Raw genomic sequence first — 13,687 nt, forward strand, 5'->3', positions numbered from 1 at the left:
GGTGCAAAAGGGCTGGGTTTTGATCAATAAACAAGTTGGAGGTGTGTCACGGGTTTGTCCACTCATGGCATTCCATGGCTTAATACTACATTAATTTGTTTCAAATTTTGTTGACACCAGTGTGTCATGAACAACATTTGCAGAAGCAGCAATAATGGAATTCAAAATAAAAGCCCCCCATTACAACTCATGCAAACCTATAGAAATGGGGAAAAAATGGACTAAATAATACTACACAAGGTTGGAGTGTTGTTATATAAATTAAACCAAATACAATCTGTTAGTTGAATTTACATTGCATTGGGGGCATACTTCGTGGCAAGAAAAAGTATGTGAACCCTTAGGACTTCTGCACAAATTGGTCATAACATTTTATCTGACCTTCATCTAAGTCACAACAATAGGCAAACACAGTCTGCTTCAACTGTCAGGCCCTGGTATTAGAATCTTAGCTGTTATTGCAGGACTTTGAATGTGGGAATTCACCTCACTATTCAGCCAATGTTGTGCATATTGACATTCATATTGCACACCCAGGAAATGGTGTATCAGCCAACTCATTGACACTCACAGAACACAGCTGTGAAGAGTTTACTCAAATATTGGCATCGTCGCTCTTATTGCGGTACTCTGAAACCGCTGTGAAATAAGCAACATTAAGCTCACCAGTCAAATCAAATACATTGTATTGGTCACATACACATGGTAAGCAGATGTTAATGCGAGTGTATCGAAATGCTTGTGTTTCTAGTTCCGACTGTGCAGTAAAATCTAACAAGTTACCTAACAATTTCACAACAACTACCGTATACACACAAGTGTAAAGGAATGAATGTTAGTTACTCAATGTTAGTGATGGCTGTTTAACAGTCTGATGGTCTTGAGATAGAAGCTGTTTTTCAGTCTCTCGGTCCCAGCTTTGATGCACCTGTACTGACCTCGCCTTCTGGATAATAGCGGGGTGAACATGCAGTGGCTTGGGTGGTTGTTGTCCTTGATGATCTTTTTGGCCTTCCTGTTTGCCCCCGCTGATGCGTTGTGCAGACCTCACTACCCTCTGGAGAGCCTTACGATTGTGGGACTGGGATAGGTTGAATATGTCCGTAAACACACCAGCCAACTGGTTTTACTCACGTTGGCTGCGGGGAAGGAGAGCCCACAGGTTTTGGAAGCGGGGTGTGTCAGAGGCACTGCATTATCCTCAAAGCGAGCAAAGAAGTTGTTTAGTTTGTCTGATAGCAAGACATTGGTGTCCACGACGGGGCTGGTCATCTTTTTGTAATCCGTGATTGACTGTAGACCCTCCATCGTTGAATTGCGACTCTACTTTGTCTCTATACTGACGCTTAGCTTGTTTGATTGCCTTGCAGAGGGAATAGCTACACTGTTTGTAATCGGTCATGTTTCCGGTCACCTTGCCATGATTAAAAGTAGCGGTTCGCGCTTTCAGTTTTGCGCAAATGATGCCATCAATCCGCGGCTTCTGGTTGGGGACAGTTTTAATAGTCACCGTGGGTACAACATCACCGATGCACTTGCTAATAAACTCGCTCACAGAATCAGCGTATACATCAACGTTGTTGTCCGATGCTATCTGGAACGTATCCCAGTCCACGTGATCGAAGCAATCTTGAAGCATGGAATCAGATTTGTCAGACCAGTGTTGAATAGACCTGAGCACGGGTGTTTCCTGTTTAAGTTTCTGTCTATAGGCTGAGAGCAACAAAATGGGGTTGTGGTCAGATTTGCCAAAGGGAGGGCAAGGGAGGGCATCGCATCGCAGAAGTTAGAGTAGCAATGACCCAGAATTTTGCCATCCCAAGTTACGCGTTCAATATGCTGATAAAATTTAGGAAGCCTTGTTTTCAGATTACTCTTGATAAAATCCCCAGCTACAATAAATGCAGCCTATGTGGCTTCCAGTTTACATAGACTCCAATGAGGTTCTTTCAAGGCTGTCGGGGTGTCTGCTTAGGGGGGATATACACGGCTGTGATTATAATCGAAGAGAATTCTCTTGGTAGATAATGCGGTCGGCATTTGATTGTAAGGACTTCTAGGTCAGGTGAACAAAATGGCTTAAGTTCCTGTATGTTGTTATGATCACACCACAACTTGTTAATCATAAGGCATACACCTTGTTTGTTTCTGTCAGCGCAATGCGTGAAGAAACCAGGTGGTTGTACCGACTCTGATAACATATCTCGAGTGAGCCATGTTTCCGTGAAACAGAGAATGATACATTCTCTGATGTCTCTCTGGAAGGCAACCCTTGCTCAAATTTCGTCTACCTCGTTGTCAAGAAACTGGACATTGGCGAGTAGTATACTTGGGAGCGGTGAGCAACGTGCCCATCTACGGAGCCTGACCAGAAGATCGCGCCATCTGCCCCTTCTGTGGCGCAGTTGTTCTGGGTCACCTACTGGGATCCGATCCTTTGTCCTGGGTGGTGGTCCAAACAGAGGATCCACTTCAGGAAATTTGTATTCCTAGTCGTAATGTTGGTAAGTTGAAGTTGCTCTTATATCTAATAGTTCCTCACAGCTGTATGTAATAAGAATTCCTGGGGTAAGAGTGTAAGAAATAATACACTAAAACAACTAAATACTACATAGTCGCCTTACTTCGTGTTCTTAGGAAACTATCTCTGTCGGCGCCATCAAATACATTCCTATTGCAATGTACAGCCTAATCTATGGATTGTATGCCCCCAATACAATTCGGAATTCAAAAACATCCACAATGCAATAACAAGATTTGGTCCAATGTAAAAAAAAATCTTATTTTGTTTAATTTATATAACAACAATTCAAACTTGTTTAGCATTATCGAGTACAATTTTGTCATTTTCACAATTTTTATCCGTTTGCATCAGATTTAATGTGGGGACTTTTATTTTGAAAGCAACCCGCCGATTACACTATTGTTGCTGAGGCTAATGTTGTTCATGATGATACACACATGTTATTGACAGTCTTTGCGTTGTCATCAACTCCAAATCGCCTGGGGGCACGAAATATTCTCGTCCTACTCCATTGTGGATTGATAGGCTAATATCGTTTATTAAATAGCATAGGCAACAGTGACAAGTGACAGCAACAGAAAACAAACATGCAGTGTTTGCTCAATATATTTGGAGCACCGGAGGTTGGTGGCACCTTAATTGGGGAGGACAGGCTCGTGGTAATGGCTAGGGTGTGGAATCAGTGGATACCGTCCATTATTACGAGCCGTCCTCCCCTCAGCAGCCTGCACTGGTTTGGAGTGTTGACAGTCAACATTGTTGTAATTGGTTTCAATGAGTATAGGCCTTTACGCATCGCACTTCTCGTCACATAAAACAAAAATAGGCTCCCGTAAATTGAATTGTATGTGTGAGGCACGTTCTCAATTAGCAAGATATAGCCTCGGCCTACCGTTGTATGGGGTTATACGCTCTAAAAAGAAAAAGGTTCCTGGAGTATTATTTAGGGGTTCTTCAAATTGTGAGGGATCCCCTATAAGTTCTTCGATGAACCTTTGAAAAGGGTTCTTCAAAGAATCCCTTTTTTTGGGTCCTCGAGGAACCTTTGGAAGAACCTTTTGGGGTACATTTTTTAACTACCCCCCCTCCCATTGTTATTAATTATCATAATAAGCGTAACAAAAACAATATTATAGTTTTCAATGTTTATTATGGTCCCATGTTTATACATTTTGGCATGTAGATGTTAATGTGTTGATGTTCTCTGTATACATAGCCAGAATAATTTTGCAGTGAGTGGTGATCGAACATGTTTCCCGGTTATATTCATCACAGGTGCGTGAACTCTGCAAATCCCCAAAATAGTCATTATACAGCTGATTAACAAAACATGCACACGGCAGTATTCATACCTTGGTTTTCGTAGTAAATGTGAATGAAAATAATTGTTTTCATACGCATTCCTTGTCCATAATGTAGAGGCCTATGCGATATTCATTGAAGAGGTGAGGGAGTTAAATGTGATCTGCATAACATACCAATACCAATTGACATACCTTTGCATGCCTCCTCTTCTGTATGCCTGCAGACACAGACACAAAAGTGAGCAGTTCAGTCATCTGCACCCAATACAGCTAGACTTCAACATATTGTTATAGCCTACATATTCTTACCTCTTTGTTGATTGATATCCATTGAATTGCGTCCAATTTCTGCTTTGGAAATGTTTGTACAAATATGAAAAGATAGATGTTATCATCATAAATCAATATCAATTTAGATCATACAGTTGACAAACCGTATCTTAAATTGAGGAGATCTTTACATTTTTTCAGTTAAGTGACTACTCCTGCTGTCCTTTCAAATTCAAATCCAAATGTTTCTCTTGGGCAGTTAGGTTCCTGAAAAAAAAACACTAACTAAGGAGGTTCCTCAATGAACCCTGTCTCCTATGGTGTTCTCGGAAGAACCTCTTGGGGGCAATTTTCAGTGCCAAGAACCATAAGGTTTTTCAAAGAACTTTGAGAATCTTTGAAGAACCCTTGTTGAACCCCTAATTTTCAGAGTGTAGTACTGACAAATTTGAATAGCCTATATTCGTAGGAGCGCGTCTTTGTTAACTGGACAAGAGGCACACTTTGGAAATGGGGATGGATACACACGAATGGAGTAAGCACTGTAGGTAGGCCTATGTGAATTGTGAATAGAAACATATTATGGATAAGCTACTTGGCTAATTACTGTTGAACCAGCTTTCGTTATAGTAGGGTAAGGTACTAAGGGCGTGTTTTTTTAATGAAAGTAAACGGAAAACAGGCAATTGTTGGAAAATAACTTAAATGTTTATAAATACAAATGTCACCAGATTATCGCATTTCTCCTTCCATGACATATACTGTAGCCTACATGGACATTTCTTTTTACGCACATCCAAAATAATAACAGGGGTTGATAATGTAATAGCCTACATATAGCCTTTACAGACTGACCTTACTGTATGTCACCTGTAAAAAAAAGTCCATGTTTTTTAGAGCCCAATTCATACAGTCCCATTTCAACCACATTATTGGCAAGATGAGACTTTTGTATATTTGTGCACATGCCGGCAAGTTTAGTAGTGGGAGTTGAGGTGGCCTGATGTGGGCGAACTTCTATTTTAATAAATACATTGAATATACATTATCACAAATAAATATATTATTACATTTGTTTTCTGCAGGTCCTAAGAAACATTATAAAAATGTATTTTCAAAAGAATAGAATGGCATATTTTGAATTGCATCACCGCAATGTGTGGAACCAATGCCATATGAAAAAGGCAAATGTTGATATTTATTTTAAGACGGAAGTCCTAAGTCTCCTTTACAAATGTGCCCTGTATGCATGTATGTATGTATGCATGTATGTATGTACATATTGTTAGGTACTACAGGTCTACAGTTTTTTCTGAGGTCTTGACTGATTTCTTTAGATTTTCCCATGATGTCAAGCAAAGAGGCACTGAGTTTGAAGGTAGTCCTTGAAATACATCCACATGTGCACCACCAATTGACTCAAATGATGTCAATTAGCCTATAAGAAACTTCTAAAGCCATGACATAATTTTCTGGAATTTTCAAAGATGTTTAAAGGCACAGTCAACTTAGTGTATGTAAACCTCTGACCCACTGGAATTGTGATACAGTGAATTATAGGTGAAATAATCTGTCTGTAAACAATTGTTGAAAAAATTACTTGTGTCATGCACGAAGTAGATGTCCTAACCGACTTGCCAAAACTATAGTTTGTTTGCAAGAAAATTGTGGAGTGGTTGAAAAACGATTTTTAATGACTCCAACCTAAGTTTAGGTAAACTTCCAACTTCAACTGTAAAGGTGAAGTACAGATGTGCCTAATGATGAGGTGCATTAATCTAAAGTAAAGGATTGGAATTAAGAATACATAAATATTTGGGCGTGCAGTGTCAGAGCGGCATAGACTAAGACACAGTAGAATAGGATAGAATACAGTATATACTGTACATATGAGATGAGTAACGCAAAATATGTCAAATGTATTCAAGTGACTAGTGTTCCATTATAAAAGTGGTCAGTGATTTCAAGTCTATGTACAGTGCCTTGCGGCCCCCTTGAACTTTCCAACCTTTTTCCACATTTCAGGCTTCAAACATAAAGATATAAAACTGTATTTTTTTGTGAAGAATCAACAACAAGTGGGACATAAACATGAAGTGGAACGACATTTATTGGATATTTCAAACTTTTTTAACAAATCAAAAACTGAAAGATTGGGCGTGCAAAATTATTCAGCCCCTTTACTTTCAGTGCAGCAAACTCTCTCCAGAAGTTCAGTGAGGATCTCTGAATGATCCAATGTTGACCTAAATGACTAATGATGATAAATACAATCCACCTGTGTGTAATCAAGTCTCCGTATAAATGCACCTGCACTGTGATAGTCTCAGAGGTCCGTTAAAAGCGCAGAGAGCATCATGAAGAACAAGGAACACACCAGGCAGGTCCGATATACTGTTGTGAAGAAGTTTAAAGCCGGATTTGGATAGAAAAAGATTTCCCAAGCTTTAAACATCCCAAGGAGCACTGTGCAAGCAATAATATTGAAATGGAAGGAGTATCAGACCACTGCAAATCTACCAAGACCTGGCCGTCCCTCTAAACTTTCAGATCATACAAGGAGAAGACTGATCAGAGATGCAGCCAAGAGGCCCATGATCACTCTGGATGAACTGCAGAGATCTACAGCTGAGGTGGGACACTCTGTCCATAAGACAACAATCAGTCGTATATTGCACAAATCTGGCCTTTATGGAAGAGTGGCAAGAAGAAAGCCATTTCTTAAAGATATCCATAAAAAGTGTCGTTTAAAGTTTGCCACAAGCCACCTGGGAGACACACCAAACATCTGGAAGAAGGTGCTCTGGTCAGATGAAACCAAAATTGAACTTTTTGGCAACAATGCAAAACGTTATGTTTGGCGTAAAAGCAACACAGCTCATCACCCTGAACATACCATCCCCACTGTCAAACATGGTGGTGGCAGCATCATGGTTTGGGCCTGCTTTTCTTCAGCAGGGACAGGGAAGATGGTTAAAATTGATGGGAAGATGGATGGAGCCAAATACAGGACCATTCTGGAAGAAAATCTGATGGAGTCTGCAAAAGACCTGAGACTGGGACGGAGATGTCTTCCAACAAGACAATGATCCAAAACATAAAGCAATATCTACAATGGAATGGTTCAAAAATAAACATATGCAGGTGTTAGAATGGCCAAGTCAAAGTCCAGACCTGAATCCAATCGAGAATCTGTGGAAAGAACTGAAAACTGCTGTACACAAATGCTCTCCATCCAACCTCACTGAGCTCGAGCTGTTTTGCAAGGAGGAATGGGAAAAAATTTCAGTCTCTCGATGTGCAAAACTGATAGAGACATACCCCAAGCGACTTACAGCTGTAATCGCAGCAAAAGGCGGCTCTACAAAGTATTAACTTAAGGGGGCTGAAAAATTTTGCATGCCCAATTTTTCAGTTTTTGATTTGTTAAAAAAGTTTGAAATATCCAATAAATGTCATTCCACTTCATGATTGTGTCCCACTTGTTGTTGATTCTTCACAGAAAAATACAGTTTTATATCTTTATGTTTGAAGCCTGAAATGTGGCAAAAGGTTGCAAAGTTCAAGGGGGCCGTATACTTTCGCAAGGCACTGTATATAGGGCAGCAGCCTCTAATGTGCTAGGCCATCATTGAAAATAAGAATTTGTTCTTAACTGACTTGCTTGGTTAAATAAAGGTAATGGCCTTGTGTTCGCTTGCAGTGGTGATGAAGAATGGAAGACTTTCCTGGTGTATGGTGAGGGTGAGTGGTGCTATGATGTGGATAATAGTCCCGGATCCCAAAGGCCACGTATCTAGGACTTGGAAAGGAAAAGGAGAGCGGGTACAAGGCTAAGTTCAGTGAGGAGGCTAGGGCCTTGAGGGACAGCCAGCCAGTGAAATAGGAACCATAAAGGGTTTGGGAGAAAACAATGATACTGGAATACTCTAGATGGAAGGTCATGAGGCCACCTCTCTACTCTAGTGGACCCCGGGTTAGGGCATACCGGACACCGCTGAAGCCCCTCCTGGCCGCAATAGGAACAGAGCCTCAGCTGTCTCCAGCAACGCCGCTCTGCCGCAGAGAGGTGTGGCCCCTTCCTCCACGGGTTCAGGCTCTACCTCAGGACAGCCAAAGGAGGGAGGCGACTGGCAAGGTGGACACTGGTGCTCACGAAAGTTATCTAGACAGATGGCCATAGAGGAGAGCATCCAAAGATATGTTTTCATCCTGACATGCCAACTCCGTCTAGACCTCCTCACGCAGACCACTACGGAAAAGAGTACGACGAGCCGGCTCATTCCATCCGCTGGAGACTACCACAGTGCGAAAGATGAGGCCGTAATTCGCAGCAGTCTGGGCACCCTGCTGGAGCTGGAAAAGTCGCTCAGCTCCCTCTCTGCCCTCTGAATGATGGTCGAAGACCACCCTGAACAGAGCAATGAACCTCTCGTACGAACCCAGCTCCTCCTCTCTCCCAGACAACTGTTGTCCACTCCAAAGCCCATCCGGTCAGCAGGGAAATGACCGTAGCAACCTTGGACCTCTCGGTGATGGAGGCTCCCATTTGATAGACGAAATAGAGGTAGCACTGGAGTAGGAAGCCACTGCATTTCGATGGAGTACTGTCATATTTCTTCAGGAAGGGACAGTCGGGCACCGCTGACCTGGGCGGATGGCTGGTGGCCTGGCTCACTGTAACTGTAACGTGGTAGGAGGCCTTCTGATGTCAGTATGGAGAACATCACTGGTGTCGAGGTGGTGTAGAACACGGAGGACCTCTTCCGTGGCCGGACTCAATTTCGTCAGCTGGTCGTAGTCATGATGGAGTAGATGATCTTGTTAATTAACTGTCTGGAAGAGGGTTGAACCTTCTACTGCTTCCATATTGTGATGTGTTATTCTATAATGTATACACCAGGAGTCAGAAAACAGGTGCAGAAGGTGAGTTTTAATACTGAACAGATACAACAGCAAAAAACAACTTGGGAAGCGTTCTGAACGTGAGAGAAAACCCTTACTTAGTTGTTCCTCCATTAAAAGTTGCTTCATACCGCGGCACACCCTGCATGCTGCTGCAGCATTCTGTGGCACGTCATTTAATTCTATGACATTTCTTCTGTTATTGCTAGTTTGAATTGAGGGCATCTTTGAGAAGCATTTGATAGTATTCCGTATTGACTTTACCAGAGAACTTAAAACCTTTTTTGTATTAACATAGTATATGGGAATGATTTTAAGAAATTTGGCTTAATTAAGTTGATTAATATTATAACGTTTCAATCGGACGTCACTTGCTCTGAGACCTTGAAGTAGTTGTTCCCCTTGCAGAGGGCTGTGGCTTTTGTGGAGGGATGGGTAACAATGCTTTGAGGGTAGCTGTTGTCTATATATGCAAAGGGTCCCTGGTTTGAGCCCAGGTAGGGGCAAGGAGAGGAACCAAAACTGTTACACAGGCACCATTTTTAAATCAGTAGAATCTCCTCTTTGTAATTATGTAAGTCTGGGCAACGAGCTCGTTTGTCATTGCTAGACCAGAAATAGTCTGAATGTTTTTATTTTTTCCCTACTTTTTCATTAGGCAGACATAAGCACAGTTGACACCATCGAGGTGCGCATGTTCACTTTCTACATCCGCAGTGGAGCCCAGTTTCATAATAAGACCATATTTCCCAGCTGCTTGTCATCATTTAGAAGTAATCACGAAAAAAACAGGCCTTATTTTAGTGCATAGACCCTGCCAGCTCCTCCTTCTGAACGTTCTATTCCCAGCTTATTGTTCAACAAAGTAGTTTTTCCCCTTGCTTTGCAAGGGCCACGGCCTTTGTGGAGAGATGGGTAACGATGCTTCGAGGGTGGCAGTTGTCTATGTGTGCAGAGGAGCCAAGGTTGTGGCGAGGAGAGGGACGCAAGTAAAACTTTTACACAGGCACCATTTAATCACAAGGCAGGTAGCCTAGTGGTTAGGGCATTGGACTAGAAACTAAAAGGTTGCAAGGTCAAATCCCAGAGCTGACAAGGTAAAACACTGTCATTCTGCCCCTGAACTAGGCAGTTAACCCACTCTTCCTAGGCTGTTGTTGAAAATAAGATTTTGCTCTTAACTGACTTGCCTAATAAAATAAACAAATCTGGAGAATCTCCTCTTTGTATGTCTGGGCAGCGAGCTTGTTTGTCATTGATCGCTAGACCAGAAATAGTCATAAGATTTTATTTTCCCCTACTTTTTCATTCCACAGAAATAAGTACAGTTGACACCATGGAGGTGTGGATGTTAACTTTCTACACAAATTGTTTTTTTCCCAGTTTTGTCCGACGGACAGATAGTAGTGGTAAAATAAAAAGGGATACATTTTGAAATGGAATTCTAAGCATCACTCCAAAACAGGCGCTGCGTACGTTCAATTCCACTAATTTGCTATGGGCTCGTGCTAGTATTCCAGTTTAGCCAACGTTCTTAAGCCGTTTTGACCCGTTCTATTGTCCAGCCTATAGATAGCCAGAGCGAATTTACGAAAGCACCCGAATGTCCATTGAGAAAGCACAACGACTATACAATTTAGCTAAGCTAAGAATTACGGGAATAATCAAGTCAATAAACGTTGGGTAGTTAGATAGCCTATAGTTAATATACTGGCAAGTTTGATGCATAACTACTAACGATAGGTAGCTGGCTAACATACCGGTACATACTGCTGTAATGATATGCTATGTGGTTCGTAAGGACAGCGTAGCTAACAAATTGTCAGCCAACATAACGTGTAATGTAACTTATTTGAAAAGTCATTACTTTATTACATTGAGTAGCAAGCTACCCCTTGGTCATTAGGGCAAATCTGGCCTGTGATAGGAGGGGTATTTTTTCACACCTCGCTCAGCTATTAGACTATTCTTTAGTAAAGGTTGAATAGTCTATTGTTCAGCTATTAGCCCTCCTCCCCAACTTGCAACAAATTTCTGTTCCCATCTCATTCCATTTCCTCTTCCTCGCATCATCACTCCTGAGTGGCTCGCTTGTGGGCGTGCTGGTAGGATAAACAGCATCTTCGGTTTGGCGTCAAGAATTCTGCATACAGTAACATGTTTGTATGAAGGTGTGGTTATTCACAGGCAAATTGTTATATGCTACGGAGGTACATTTGTGTCTTTTTGTCGAGAGCAAAACCTTTTTTATTTTCAATCAAAAATCATTTCTGAAAGCAACTTTTTTTCCAACACAAAGGAAGTCAAAGCGGACACCGAAGAAGATGGCATCTCAGGTGAGCAGCACTGGGCTGTATTGACGTATCGTAAAAATTACATCTGCTGCTTTAGATTGAAAGGTCATATCTCAGTTATTGTTTTCATATCTATAAAAAATAAGTTGTTTTTTCATTTCAGAGAGCGAGCTGACCAAGGGGTCGAAAATGTAGATATTGCCACATGTCCACTGTCCGAGGAAACAGGCTGTGGAAGCTTTATTGCTGGCAAAAGTGTCCATAACCAGAGGTAATTCAACTGTCCTGTGTTCTTTTTTCCCATCTCTGCCTGCCTCTACACAATAAGCAAGTAGATAGTTAGCTAGCTATGTTACTTCAGTTGCATTGCAAGGCAAGCTTACACAATTGTACATTCAATTTGCAGGAAATACTTTAGCTAGCTAGATTCATTACATCCTGTTTCACAAGACAGCCTGGTTTTATTAGGAGTCCCTAAATTATGAAACAACACAAATTACACATTCATTCTCCTAACACTAGTTAGCTGGCTAATGTTAGCTAGTTAGATAACTTGCTAAATAGAAAATTAACCTTGACATAAAAAACATGGACAAATGTTTGTCTCTACATTAAAAAATGTATTCCTCTCAATTGTGCATTTTTTGCTTCACTTGTTATGACGTTATAACAACTTACATCTGGATCCACCGTAATGTTTTGTCAGCCATCTTTGTTGAAGAACGCCACAAGGCAAGGGTGGCTCAGGTCAAAATTCATCATTGGAACCACTTGATATGATTGGTCATATAAAAACCTTGGGTCGCAAATGCATAATGAGTGCTCTAACTCCCCCTTGTGGTGGTCTGGAGCAATGAAGCCGTGACACTGGGTACCTCTATGTCCCGCGGTGCAAGCTCGCAACTTTTAAAGGATGAACCACTGTACGGACTGATGACAACAGAGCCTAAATAAAGGGGAAGGAGTCATGGAAGTGATGAAGACCAGGTGTGTCTAATGATGAGGCGCAGGTGTGCGTAATGAAGAATGCCAGGTGTGTGTAATGATGGGTTGCCAGGATCGGTGTTTAGTAGACGGGCAATATCAAGCGCTGGTAGACGTGACAGAAGATAGCCTAACATTTGTTTTATTTTATTTTGCCAAGTGTTTCCTGCTCAGAGATTTCAAGATACTCTGTCCAACTTTCATCACTCAAATTTTCCTATCGAATTAATCTATAGTTATTCAAATTCTCAAAAGATATTTATTCATGATTATAAACTGGGTTCGAGCCCTGAATGCTGATTGGCTGAAAGTCGTGCTATATCTTTTTGCTTAATCATAGCAGTCAAATTAGTTAAATCAACCTCCATTGATGGAAAATGATCTGGAGAGTTGAATAAGGGCAAATTATATATATTATATTCAATATATATTATATATTATATTATATATATTATATATTATATATTATATATTATATTCAAAATTGTGTATTACTTCATGTCATAGTTTGCAATTATTATTTTTATGAAAACCAAATTTAGCTTCTCATTATAAGTTACATCGATATTCCTTCTTTATGTTATGGGAAAAAAGGCTATTATTTTTTTCCTAGACCTGGCAACCCTAGACACAGCTAGACTGTAGGCTGTAGGACAGTGCTGGTTAGAAAAAAAGTTAACTAGCTGATGGATGCAAACAATGTTCTCCCCCCAAAAACAAATCAAAATTACATCATCTGTTTCACTAGCTAGGTGTCGTCATCTAAAAAAAAACTTAATTTATAAAACAGTTTCCGTATTTGGTTGATGACGGTTGGACCCGGTGCGGTCAAGCCCCACTAGCCAGATGAAGATAGCTACTTAGTAGCTGCTTATAAATATTAGCTTGTAGCAAGAGGCCTGGCTAGCTGGCTTGCTTGTTTAGTTTGTTATTTTCAATAGGACAAAAAGTGGCTGCCTAGCTAGAACTTATTGCCATGGATTTCTAAATAATTGCTAAGAATTTGGAAAATAATTGCAGTTTATCTGGTCATTGTTTTCAGGCTGGTTGCATTGGTTCTAGCTACAGTAGCTAAGTACCAAGCTAAAGCTTGCTAGCTAGCTACCCCCAGAAGTTTCTAATTACATCAAAGATATTTGTGATTGATTTTGTCATAATGAAAACCAAAGTCAATGTAGTAGGGAGACGGCCTACCTCCAGTTTCTAAACTGTCATCAATGTTGACACAATGCAATATTATTCTGTATTTTGACTAGCTAGGATGACTAGCTAGGATGAAGCAGCAGGGACTTTCAAAGCAACGGGATCACTATCCGTTCTTCTCTGACTCTGGGATGGATGTCAGGAACCTTATGGACTAACTAGCTAACATTTTTTATCCTGATAGTTTGATCTGATCTTAGGTC

Source organism: Oncorhynchus gorbuscha, linkage group LG01 (genome assembly GCF_021184085.1).
Source record: "Oncorhynchus gorbuscha isolate QuinsamMale2020 ecotype Even-year linkage group LG01, OgorEven_v1.0, whole genome shotgun sequence".
NCBI lineage: Eukaryota > Metazoa > Chordata > Actinopteri > Salmoniformes > Salmonidae > Oncorhynchus > Oncorhynchus gorbuscha.